Below are 13,379 nucleotides of genomic sequence, written 5' to 3'. Positions count from 1 at the left end.
GTTTTTTTTTTTTTTTTTTTTTTTTGATTTCTTGAAAATGACACCAAAAGCACAGACAGCAAAAGAAAAAAAATAGATAAACTGGACTACATCAAAGTTTAAAACTTCTGTGCATGGAAAGATGCAACAGAGTGAAAAGGCTATCCATGGAATGGGAGGAAATATTTGCAAACTGTGAATCTGCTAAGGAGTTAATATCTAGAATATATAAAGAACTCCTACAACTCAACAACAACAGCAAAACCAACTTGATTAAAAAACGGGCAGGGGCTTCCCTGGTGGCGCAGTGGTTGAGAGTCCGCCTGCCGATGCAGGGGACACGGGTTCGTGCCCCGGTCCAGGAGGACCCCACGTGCCGCGGAGCGGCTGGGCCCGTGAGCCATGGCCGCTGAGCCTGTGCATCAGGAGCCTGTGCTCCGCAACGGGAGAGGCCATGACAGTGGGAGTCCCGTGTACCAAAAATAAATAAATAAATAAAACAAACCAAAAAACGGGCAAAGGGGCTTCTTGGTGGTGCAGCTGTTAAGAATCCTCCTGCCAATGCAGGGGACACAGGTTCGAGCCCTGGTCGGGGAAGATCCCACATGCCGCAGAGCAACTAAGCCTGTGCACCACAATAGTTGAGCCTGCGCTCTAGAGCCCGTGAGCCTCAACTACTGAAGCCCGCATGCCTAGAGCCCGTGCTCTGCAACAGGAGAAGCTACCACAATGAGAAGCCCGCACAGCACAACAAAGAGTAGCCCCCGCTCGCCGCAACTAGAGAAAGCCCATGCGCAACAACAAAGACTCAACTCAGCCAAAAATAAATAAAATTAATTAATTAATTTAAAAAAAAACCGGCAAAGGACTTGAACAGACATCTCTCCAAAGAAGATATACAAATGACAACACATAAGAAGATTCCCAACGTTACTAATCATTAGGGAAATGCAAATCAAAACCACAATTAGATACCACTTCATAGCTATTAGGATGGCTACTATCAAAAACAAAAGAAAAGAAAAGGAAAATAACAAATGTTGACAAGGATGTGGAGAAAGTGGAACCCTTGTGCATTGTGGGTGGGAATGCAAAATGGTACATCTACTATGGAAAACAGACCAGTGTATCTTTGAAAATTTTTAAATAGAATTACCATATTATCAAGCAATTCCACTTTGGGGCATATACCCCCCAAAATTGAAAGTAAGGTCTCCAAGAGATATTTGTATACCATGTTCATAGCAGCATTATTCAAAAGACATAAAACGTGGAAGCAACCCACGTGTCCAACGACAAATGAACAGATAAAAATATATGATATATACATAAAATGGAATATTATTCAGCCTTAAAAAAGAAAGGGCATTCTGACACATGGTACAACATGGATGAATCTTCAGGACATTATGCTAAGTGAAATAAGCCACTCACAAAAAGACAAATATTGCATGATTCCACTTATATGAGGTACAAAAAGTAGTCAGATTCATAGAGACAGAAAATAGAGTGGTGGGGGGAAAGGGGAATAGGGAGTTATTGTTTGATGGGTCCAGAGTTTGAGTTTTGCAAGATGAAAAGCATTCTGGAGATGGATGGTGGGGACCACTGCACAACAAGGTGAATGTACTTAACACTACTGAACTATACACTTAAAAATGATTAAGATTGTAAACTTTATGTGTATTTTGCCACAATTAAAAATAATGATTAAAAAACCTTGGGCGGGGGGGACTTCCCTGGTGGCGCAGTTGGTTAAGAATCCGCCTGCCAATGCAGGGGACACAGGTTCGATCCCTGGTCTGGGAAGATCCCACATGCTGTGGGGCAACTAAGCCTGCGAGCCACAACTACTGAGCCCACGTGCTGCAACTGCTGAAGCCCACACGCCTAGAGCCCATGCTCCACAATGAGAGAAGCCACTGCAATGAGAAGCTCGCGCACTGCAACGAAGAGTGGCCCTCGCTCGCTGCAACCAGAGAGGGCCCGTATGCAGCAACAAAGACCCAACACAGCCAAAAATAAATTAATTAATTAAAAAAAAAACCTGGGGGGGATTTATGGCACAGTCTCCTAGGATATAGTGGGTGTTTTATAAATGCCATTGATTGTTGCAATTCTAAGTGTAGGAAGTATTTTCTTCTCAAAGGAAAAATAAGTGTGGCTGTCAGAATTTTAGAATCTAGGAATTGGAAGGCACTTAATAACTGAACAAGTTCAACAATACCACCACCCTCCTTTATTTTCCAGATGCTAAACTGATGTCTGGAGAAGTTAAGGGACTTGCCCCAAGTCTCCCAGCGAGTTAAGCCTCATCCAGAACTAGAGCCCAAGTGTCCCAACACTGAATCCAGTCCTTTCCCACTAAATCCTCCTTTGTCAGCCCTGCCAAGAGATCTCTCCTGAGAACCTACAAAAGTCTCTGCCCATTCACTCTCAGTCATGTCCATCCCAGTCTGGGCCAAGTAAACTTTCCCCAGTCTTGATCTAGTCTCCCCACCTGCAACTCAGCTCCTGGAGTACTGTGTTCTCACAAGCCCCAGGTTTTTTCATAGTTTGAGCACAGAGTATTCACTCAGTAAATATTTGTTGATTCATCTACTAAAAACAGCTTCATACAAGCCAGTTTCCCTGAGAACTCACCCATTTGCAGTCTCATTTTATGGTTGGGAGCATGTCTGCCCATGCTTAAATGTTTGTGAAGTTTAGGTTAAAATGTAAAAGAAAGTTTATTTGGTCAACAGTTATTTTTTTAGTGCCTTCTATGGTCCAGGTACAAAATTACTATCCAAATAGCAAATATGTTGTTAATGCTTCTACTTAATGACAAGTCTAATTTGTAGGGTAAGATAAGACATGAAAGTGCCCAGTAGTGCTAGTATACAATAGGAAGTCAAGAAATGATTTCCCCCCATTATTCTTGTGCTACAGAGTAATTAGGCGTATTTGGACATCAGTTTCCATAAATGACAGTAATTGATATTTACTTGCTAAACCAAACAAATCCTATGGACTGGTAGAGGCAGACTGGTTAGAGCAAGAAACTGCCTCGAGGTCTGAGAATCAGGGTAAATGGATGTGAACAAATGTCTTATGTATTTAAGAAAAAAAAAAGTTGGAGGAGAGCAGGTGAAGACACAAAAATTGGTTGTGCACTATAATGGTCAAGCATGACACCAACATTCTGAGTTAATCCACTCAGCAGGCCCTCAAAGGATGTTACTGTGGAAACCTGGTCCTAGACATGTTTAATATAACCAAGGTCACACAGATAGTAGGTGGCAGAAGTTGGCTTATGATTCAAGCTTGACTACAGCCTATCATGTGAGAATCAGAAAGCTGATGGATAAGGGAATCAACCAGTTCCTTGAAAGGAATCACAGGAGGGATTCCTCAGTCACTCCACAGTGATAAATTCCTCTCAGAGCTCTGGCCCAGATAAAGCTTCTCTAAGGGATCTGTTTGATTTTTTTCCTTCCAAATTATTGTCTTAAAATTTGGGGGGACTAAAGACCCTTTTGAGACTCCAATGAAAGCTTTTCATTTAGTCAGCCAGGTATTCATTCAATAAACATCTGTGAGCTGCCAGGCTCTATTCTGTGAGCTAGGAATACAATGGTGAACAAAGTATTCAGGATCCCTGGCCTCCTGGAACTATAATCTGCTTCTGGACCCTCTCCCTGGAAAAATGCCCTTTCATCTAAACATTTGCATGCAGTTTAAATCAGTGGAACCTCAGTCCTCTTGGAGCTCATCCTTAGACAAGAGCCCCTAGATACTTAATAACGTTCCTTCTACCCTAGTTAAACCTCAGTTTTGTGTTTAGTTTCATATCAGCACTGCTTGATAACATTACTGCTTTCTCCCTTTATGACTTGGTTTCATCCATTCAATCAACCAATTCATTCATTCAATAAATATCTGAACACTTGCTAACTGCCAGGCACTTGGTTAGGTACTAAGGGAAGCCATATTTCCTACCAATGAAATGCCTTAGTGAAAGAGGCAGACACACAAAAAAATTATGATAAAATGTCTAATACTGTAATAGATATATAATCACATAACATATAGTAACCATAGCTACCCACTACTGAATAACTTCTAAATGGGTCAAGCATTTAATGGCCTTTATTTTTTTTATTTTTTAATGGCCTTTAAATGTTACCTCTTTCAACCATGCCAATAACAAAATATTATCCCTACTTTACAGATGAAAAAACCAAGGCTTAGCAATGTTAGGAAACTTGCCAATGGTCTCCAGCTAGTCAATAGCTACATGGAATACACACACACACACACACACACACACAATAAAAATATTGGGGAAAAAAGGAAAACATGTCTATAAGCCTGGGATAAGATATACTTTCTCAAGCAGGACACATATATACAGAAACCACACATGAAAAAATTGATAAACTTAACTGTTTAAAATTTAAAACTTCTATATGATAGAAAAAAACAACATGTAACTGAGAAGTGGGAGAAAATAACTGCAATATATATTAATAGTCAAGAGAGATTAGTAGTAACTGATATGTTGTCCCCCTGAGATAAAATTTACATAGTGTGAAATGCACACATCTTAAGTGTAAAATTTCATAAATTTTAACAAATGTAATGCCCATGAAAACACCTCAATCAATATAGAAAACACTTGCAACACTCCCAGAACTTCCCTCACTCTCCTTCACTCCTTACCTTCTCTGTCCAAAGGCCATCACTATTCTGATTCTATCAACAAATCTTTAATTTTTTTCCTTAAAATGTTCAAATTCTCTTACTAGGTTGTAAGTTTCCTTAAAGGAGGACCTGTTTCTTTTTCTCCTTTAGGTTGTGTGTGTGTGTGTGTTAAAATATATATAACATAAACTTGGCCATTTTAACCATTTTGAAGTGTACAATTCAGTGGAATCGGTTACATTCACAATGTTGTGCAACCATCACTACAATTTATTTCCAAAACTTTTTTATCACCCCAAACAGAAATTAGGTAACCATTAAGCAATAATATCCCCCTGGACCCAGACCCTAATAACCTCTTATTTACTTTCTATCTATGAATTGCCTATTCTAAGATATTTCATATAAGTGGAATCATGATATTTGTCTTTTTGTGTCTGGCTTATTTCACATAGCATCATGTCTTCAAGGTTCATCCATTTATAGCATGTGTAAGAATTTCTTTCCTTTTTAAGGCTGAATAATATTTCATTGCAGATACACACTACATTTTCTTTATTCATTCATGTGTTGGTGGACACTTAGATTTTTTTCCACACTTTGGCTATTGTGAATAATTCTGTTATGAACACTGGTGTACAGGCGTCTGTTTGAGCCCTTGTTTTCAACTCTTTATATGACTGGGAGTGGAATTGCTTGGTTATATGGTAATCCTATGTTTAACTCTTTGAGAAACTGCCCAACTGTTTCCCACAGCAGCTGCACCATTTTACATTCCCACCAGCAATACACAAGGGTTCCAGTTTCTCCACATTCTTACCAACATGTTATTATCTTTTTGATAATAGCCACCCTAGTGCTTTGGAGGTGGTATCTCATTGTGGTTTTTATTTGCATTTCCCTAATGACTAATGGTATTGAACCCTTTTCACGTGCTTATTTGTCATTTGTATATCTTAGTTGGTAAAAAAAAAAAAAAAAAAAAAAAAAAGACATTAAATTGTCTAGAAGGACAAACAGGACCAGTCATTAACTTTAGAGAGGTAGGTGGCAGTAGTAATTTTGCTTTGTCCTAAAAAGGAATTTATTTGTTACTAATGTAATTTGAACTTAATAAAAACTTCTTTTTCATCAATGGCTTCAGTTAGTGTATGATTAGTGTATGATGATGCTATACACTAATGATTCAAAAATCCCTATCTCTAAGCCATACATTGAAGTTTAATGTCCATATTTTCATATTTTTACTATAAAGCTGCATTCACTCAACATATGTTTGTTGGGTACCCACTGTGTGCCATGGACTGTTCTAAGTGCTGGGGATCCAGTAGTGAATGTAACAAACATCTCTAGCCTGAGGAATTTATATCTTTGTTTACACTTAGTGTCATCTAGGCACCTCACTTAGCATGTTCAAAACTGAACTCAGGGAGGGACATCAGTGAAAAGGACAGAGTAGGTACCTCTAGTAGCCTATACCTCCCCAGAATTACTGAAAAACCCTGGGAAAAACTGTCAGAATGAACAAATCAGAACTCTGGGAGATAGTCAAAGGTTTATAACAGGGCTTCCCTGGTGGCGCAGTGGTTGACAGTCCACCTGCCGATGCAGGGGATATGGGTTCGTGCCCCGGTCCGGGAAGATTCCCACATGCCGTCGAGCGCCTAGGCCCGTGAGCCATGGCCACTGAGCCTGCGCGTCCGGAGCCTGTGCTCCGCAACAGGAGAGGCCACAACAGTGAGAGGCCCATGTACCACAAAAAAAAAAAAAAGGTTTATAACAACTAAGTGAATGCTTAATCAAGAGAAAGGTCACAGAAACAGGGTAGGATAGCTTTGTGGTGTTTTAATGTTTGCTTTGCTCCACTTCCCTCCTGGCACAGTGGTAGTCTTAAAGACAGAAGCCTGTGTTCCTGGTGTGGGTATCTGGCCCCAGAGACAACCGAGTGAATCTTGTTCCCAGGAATTATGTTTGTTTGTTCTGACCTACCCATGGGTTCCCTGAAGGACTGATGCACCTGTTTTGCCTAACTCAGAACACTCTCAGGGCAGAGACATACCTTCATGGAGAATATTCCTAGAAAACATTAAAAGCCAAATGAACAATCCAATGCCATCCAAGACAAAAGAGAACAGGTGAGACAAACAAGAGACATACAAAACTCCAGAGAGGAAAAAAAAAAAAAAGGGAAATGAGGATCTTTGGTAAATAGGGCTTTGAAAAGCTCCCACATCCAGGACAGGATGCATGCTCAGAAAATGCCTGAGAAGACCATAGCTTTCACCTCTGGCTGGTCTTTAGGTTCAGCACAGCAGGAAGTGAAGGCTAAGGCAGAGCTGTAAATGGCCTGGCTAAGTGTTGAAGGAGTGCACCGACACAGAGACAATCTGCAAAGACCTGGAAAGTATTTTTTCTTTTCCTCTCCTCTCTTCCCCACCCCCTTTTCTTCTCCTTTTCTCTCTCTTTTCTCCACAACATCATTTCAAAATGTTCAGTTTTCAGTAAAAAATTAGCATGCAAAGAAACAATAAAATACAGCCCATTCACAGGAAAAAGAAAGTAATAGAAACTGTCCCTGGGAAGCACAGATTCTGGACTTACTAGACAAAGACTTTAAATCAACTGTCTATAATGTGCTTAACAAGCTAAAGACATGGACAAAGAACTAAAGGAAACCAGGAGAACAATGTCTCAACAAACAGAGAATATCAATAAAGAGGTAGAAATTATAAAAAAAGAACTAAATAGAAACCTAGGAACTGAAAAGTACAATAATGTTTTTAAAAAGTACAATGATGTTTTAAAATGTACACAGAATTTGTTTTAGTGGGGTATGGTAAGACAACAGACACAGAAATTAATGTCATGAAAGGAGAAGTTTTTATACTCAGAGATACCTAGAAGCAAAAGGCAAAGCACACCACACAGGGCAACATGGGGAAGCACCAGGGTCAGTCAGGAGGCAGTGGGAGTGGGAAGAAAATGTGGGGCAAGAGCCCCACATTTTGTGGAAACATGAGAAGGAATGGATGAAGCAGGGTAAGCATACTCTGGATTGGTTAGTTTGATTAACTTCACTGGGTTCTTGGGTGTTGGAGCTGTCCCTGTTCTCTGGTATCTGGCCCTGGGGTGATTAGGACAGAGGGATAGTGGCCTAGAGTGTAAGAGGTTTGATGAGGTGGTTGGGGGTATAGGCTTTGGTTTGGTTGATTTGCATATGAAAGACACACTTGCAGATGAGTCCTTTACTCTCTCTAGGAACTGGCTAGCCCTCAGAGGTGCAGTATCTTCCAGGTCAGCAAGACCCCAAATGTCAGAGTGTCAGGAAATACTAAAATGAAAAATTCATTAGAGCAGTTCAACAGAAGTTGTGAGCAGACAGAAGAAAGAATCAGTGAACTTGAAGATAGGTCAAGTGAAATTATTCAATCTGAGGAACATAAAGAAAAAAGAATGAATGAAAATAAAGAAAGCCTGAGAAACTTGTGGGACACCATCAATAATACTAATATGAAAGTAATGGGAACCCTACATGGAGACGAGAGAGAAAAAAGGGCAGAAAGAATATCTGAAGAAAGAGTAGTTGAAAATTTCCCAAATTTTATTTTTATATATAGGCACCCAAGAAGCTTCATGAACTCCAAGTAGGATAAACTCATAGATCCGCACAGACACGTTATAATCAAGCTGTCCAAGGCCAAAGCTAAAGAGAAAATATGGAAAGCAACAAAAGAGAAGCAACTTGTAATGTACAAGGGATCTTCAATAGATTAATAGCCAATTTCTCATCAGAAAACATGGTAGTCAGAAATCAGTGGGATGACATACTTAAAATGCAGAAAGAAAAAAACTGTCAACTAAGAATTCTATATCTTGCAAAACTGTCCTTCAAGAATAAAGGAGGGACTTCCCTGGTGGTCCAGTGGGTAAGAATCTGCACTCCCAATGCAGGGGGCCCAGGTCTGATCCCTGGTAGGGGAACTAGATCCCACATGCATGCTGCAACTACGAGTCCGCATGCCACAACTAAGACCCAGCATAGCCTAAAAAAAAAAAAGAATAAAGGAGAAATTAAGAGTCCCACATAACCAAAAGTTCACTACTAACAGACTTGCCCTACAAATGCTAAAGGGAGTCCTTCAGGCTGAAATGAAAGGACACTAAACAGTTACTTGAAGCTATACAAAGAAATAAAGAATACTGGTAAAGGTAACTACACAGGTAAATATAAAAGTCAGTATAATTGGCTTTGTAACTCCTCATTTTTTCCTATATGACTTATAAGACAAATGCATAAAATGATAATTATAGATCTGTTAACTGACACACAATGTATAAAGATATAATCTGTGATAATAACAATATAAAGGGAGAGGGACAGAGCTGTATAGGAGCAGAATTTTTGTATGGTATGAAGCTAAGCTGTGTTAATTCAAACTAGGTTGTTATAAGTTTAAGATGCTCATTGTAATTCTGAGGGTAACCACTAAGAAAATGATTATAAAATATACAGAAAAGGAAATGAAAAGGGAATGAAAATGGTACATTACTAAAAAAAAAAATCAAATAAACATAAAAGTAATGGAGGAACTGAAGAACAAAAAAGATATACAGAAAACAAATGACAAAATGGCAGAAGTAAGTTCTTCCTTATCAGTAATTACTTTAAATGTAAAAGGATTAAACTCTCCAGTCAAAAGGCAGAGATTGGCAGAATGGATTTAAAAAAAGAAAAAAATTGTATGCTATTTACAGGAGCCTCATTTTAGATTCAAAGACACAAATAAGTTGAAAGTAAAAGGATAGAAAAAGATATTCCATACAAATAGTAACCAAAAGAGAGCCAGGGATGGCTATGCTAACATCAGACAAAATAAACTTTAAGTCAAAAATTGTTTCAAGACACAAAGAAGAACATTATATATTGATGAAAGTGTCAATTAATCAAGAAGATATAACAATTATAAACTTTATACACACCTATCAACAGAACCCCAAAGTATATGAGGGCATGGGACTTCCCTGGCAGTCCACTGGTAAGACTTCACGCTTCCAATGCAGGAGGCACGGGTTTGATCTCTGGTCGGGGAACTAAGATCCCATATGCCACAGAGCACAGCCAAAAAAAAAAACAAAAACAAAATACATGAGGGCAGCTGTATGGCCCGGAGCTCCCACCATAGCAGCAACGTACACTCCAAGTCCTTCTGTGTCTGTTTCTTGTTCAAGTCCTTGATTAAGTTCTAGAGATGGATTGTGGTGATAGCTGCACAATGTGAATGTATGTAATGCCACTGAACTGTATACTTAAAGATGGTTAAAACGGTAAATTTTATATTCTGTGTATTTTACCACAGTAAAAAACTGGAGGAAAAAAATGAAACACCGACACATGCTACAACATGGATGAACCCTGAAAACATTATGCTAAGTGAAAGAGGCCAGACACAAAAGTGTACATATTGTATTATTTCATTTATATGAAATATCCAGAAATGGCAAATCCATAGAGACAGAAAGCAGATTGGTAGTTGCCAGGGGATGGGCAGAAAGGAGACTAGGAAATAACTGCTTAATGGGTTTAGGGTTTCCTTTGGGGTGATGAAAATATGTTGGAACTAGATAGCTGTGATAATTGCACAACACTGTGAACGTACTTAATGCCACTGAATTGTACTCTTTAAAATGGTAAATTGTATATTATGTGTATTTTTCCACTATTAAAAAAAACTGAGCTTATTACTTTTCCTTAATATATACTCCTTTTACTGCATCTTCATCTCAGGTAACAGGAGAACCATCGACCCAGTCTCCCAGGTAAGAAACCTATGAGTCAGCCTTGACTCCACCCTCTCCCTTTACCCCACCCATTGCATCCACCATCAGAATTGTCTCTGGTACCCTTCCCCTCCTCTCCATGCCTACTGCCTTTGATTGTTTCAGGCTCTCATCTCTCATTAGGACTACTGCAGCTATCTCCTAACCCTTCTCACTGCCTCCAGTTTCTCCCCCCTTCAATACATCACGCACATTGCCTACTCAATTAGCTTTCTAAAAGAGCAATCTCAAGATTCCGCTGCCCTCCTAAAGACCTCTGCTGACTCCAGGAGAAAGTTCCACCTCCTGGGACATCCTTCACAACCTAGCCTCAACCACCCAGCATCATCTTTCCATTTTTCACTCCAGCCACATAAACATCTTGCGCTTCTAGCTCTTCCACACCGCCACAGTTTAGGCTAGCACCGTACTCTTCATGGAACACACTTACTTCTACCTTGTACACTGTTTCTCTTTCTTCAAACAACCTCAAAGGTCACAGCCACTGTGATGTTTTTCCTCCACCCTCAGAATTGAGCCTCCACCCCCATCATGCTTCCACAACACTCCTTTCATTACAGTACACGGCACCTTGCATTTTAACTTTCTTGTAGAAAATCTATCTCCTTTGGGTTGTGAATTCCTGAAAGGCAAAGACTGTGTCACATCCTCCTCATCTCTATAACCTCAACACTCAATACAGTACCTGGCACATGGTATTCTAAAAATGTTGGTGAATTCTCTCTCCCATTCCCCCCAGCAACTGTTCTAAATCTCTCCCACTCTCCTCAAATCCTTTTTCGAACCTCTGAAACGTCCATCTGAACTGTCAGCAGATGATCTTACCAGAAAGAGGCCATCACTTATGAAATCCTTTATCATCTACACTTGTCACACACCCCCTCACCCTACATACCCTGCATACCTGTCCAAACTTTCCTCCTTGTCTCTGTTCACAGTGGAAGATGGGTCCCTCCTCCAGCCCAAAGCCAACCCCTCCACTGTGCTCCAGATCCCCTCTCATCTCTCACTGCTTCCTCAGTCATCCTTCTCGGGCTTTCCTGGTGGTGCAGTGGTCAAGAATCTGCCTGCCAATGCAAGGGACACGGGTTCGAGCCCTGGTCCGGGGAGATCCCACATGTCACGGAGCAACTAAGTCCGTGCACCACAACTACTGAGCCTGCGCTCTAGAGCCCGCATGCCGCAACTACTGAGCCTGCATGCTGGAACTACTGAAGCCCATGCGCAACAAGAGAAGAGCCCATGCTCCACAACAAGAGAAGCCACCGCAATGAGAAGCCTGCGCACTGCAATGAAGAGTAGCCCCTGCTTGCCGCAACTAGAGAAAACCTGCACGCCGCAACGAAGACCCAACACAGCCAAAAAAATTAAAGAAATAAAAAGAAATAAATATTTTTAAATGTTAAAAAAAGCAACTATATTCCTATTAAAAAAAAACATCCTTCTCTCCTTTTCCACCCATATTCATTCAGCAAATATTTACAGAGCAACTCTTTGTGTCTGGTACTGGGCTTATAATGGCGAATGAGTTAGATAATGCTCCAGACCTCATAAAGCTTATACTGTAGTGAGAAAGATAGACAAGTAAATCTGAAATGGATATAAAGGAAATGAATATGAAGATACAGGGAATAAGAGACAGGTCACTTTAAATAAGAAGATCAGAGAAGGTTTTTTTTTTTGTGGACGTGACATTTGAGCTGATGCCTGAAGGATGTGAATGAGTTCTCTGTGTGAAGGTCTGGGGAATGAGGATTCCAGGTAGAAGGAACAGCAATGCGAGGACCCAGAGAGAAAAAACAAGCCAAGGTTGTCTCTATGGCCTATAAGGCCCTCCAAGCTCCAGCCCCCTATCATCTCTCTGACCCCATTTCCTACTGTCCTCTCCCTCCCTCAGTCCACTGGCCTCCTTGCTGCTTTTCAATTATGTCAGGTCTACTCTCATCCTAGAGCCTTTGTGCTGCTGGCTGTTCTCACTGCCTGCAGTTTTCCTTAGATATCTGCTTGGCTAACTTGCTCACTTTCTTCAAGCCTTTTCTCAAAGGTCACCTTCTCGACAAGGGCTACCTGACTACTTTACTTAAAATTGCTATTCACGTCCCCCTCCACCACAGACACTCCTGATCCCCTTACCCTACTTTGCTTTTTATTTTTCTATAGTGCCCATCACCTTGTAACATACTACATAATTTATTTATTCATTAAGTCTACTGTTTACTGGCTGCCCCCTCACTAGAACATTAACTTCATGAGGGCAGGAATCTATGGCCATTAATGTATCCTAAGGACTCAGACATGCTTGGCACATAGAAGGCGCTACACACAAATGTGTTAAATAAATGAATTCTTCAAAGCTTATTTCAGACATCAGGTTCTTCACAAAGTTTTCCCCGGCTGTGAACAGTCCCCACTTTTCCCCAAACATGAAATTAACCCCTCCCTTCTTTGGGCTACCTTTGTACCTGTACCACTGTTGCATTTTCCAGATAATATTATAGTCTGAAAAAAAAAATTATAGTTTGTATGTCTATATCAAGGCAAGGTTCGGGACCCATCTAATTTATTTCTACATTCTTGTAGAATTATTATTATTTATTTTTTATTTTTTAAAGGTTAGGAGAAGCAGCTGAGATGACAGCTAACCTGACAGCCCTGCTTCTTTTTTTTTTTTTTAATTAATTAATTTATTTATTTTTGACTGTGTTGGGTCTTCGTTTCTGTGCGAGGGCTTTCTCTAGTTGCGGCAAGCGGGGGCCACTCTTCATCGCGGTGGGCGGGCCTCTCACTGTCGCGGCCTCTCTTGTTGTAGAGCACAGGCTCCAGATGCGCAGGCTCAGTAGTCGTGGCTCACGGGCCTAGTTGCTCCGTGGCATGTG

The 13,379-nt window shown here is 40.4% G+C and overlaps 1 long non-coding RNA gene across 1 annotated transcript in view; it reads left to right on the top strand.

Moving 5' to 3' along the window:
• The window catches only part of LOC112399202 (uncharacterized), a 12,961-nt gene extending 1,322 nt beyond the window's left edge, over positions 1-11,639 (top strand). Inside the window, exons 2-3 of the long non-coding RNA XR_003003190.1 lie at positions 10,451-10,482; positions 11,442-11,639. This is a non-coding gene — a long non-coding RNA (uncharacterized LOC112399202). The remainder of the gene's footprint in view (positions 1-10,450; positions 10,483-11,441) is intronic.
• The last annotated feature ends 1,740 nt before the right edge of the window (positions 11,640-13,379 follow it).

The sequence above is a fragment of the Neophocaena asiaeorientalis genome, unplaced genomic scaffold, assembly GCF_003031525.2.
Source record: "Neophocaena asiaeorientalis asiaeorientalis breed wild unplaced genomic scaffold, Neophocaena_asiaeorientalis_V1.1 scaffold91, whole genome shotgun sequence".
NCBI lineage: Eukaryota > Metazoa > Chordata > Mammalia > Artiodactyla > Phocoenidae > Neophocaena > Neophocaena asiaeorientalis.
The sequence above is the reverse complement of the archived record's forward strand: the minus strand, read 5'-3'. Positions and strand labels throughout refer to the sequence as shown.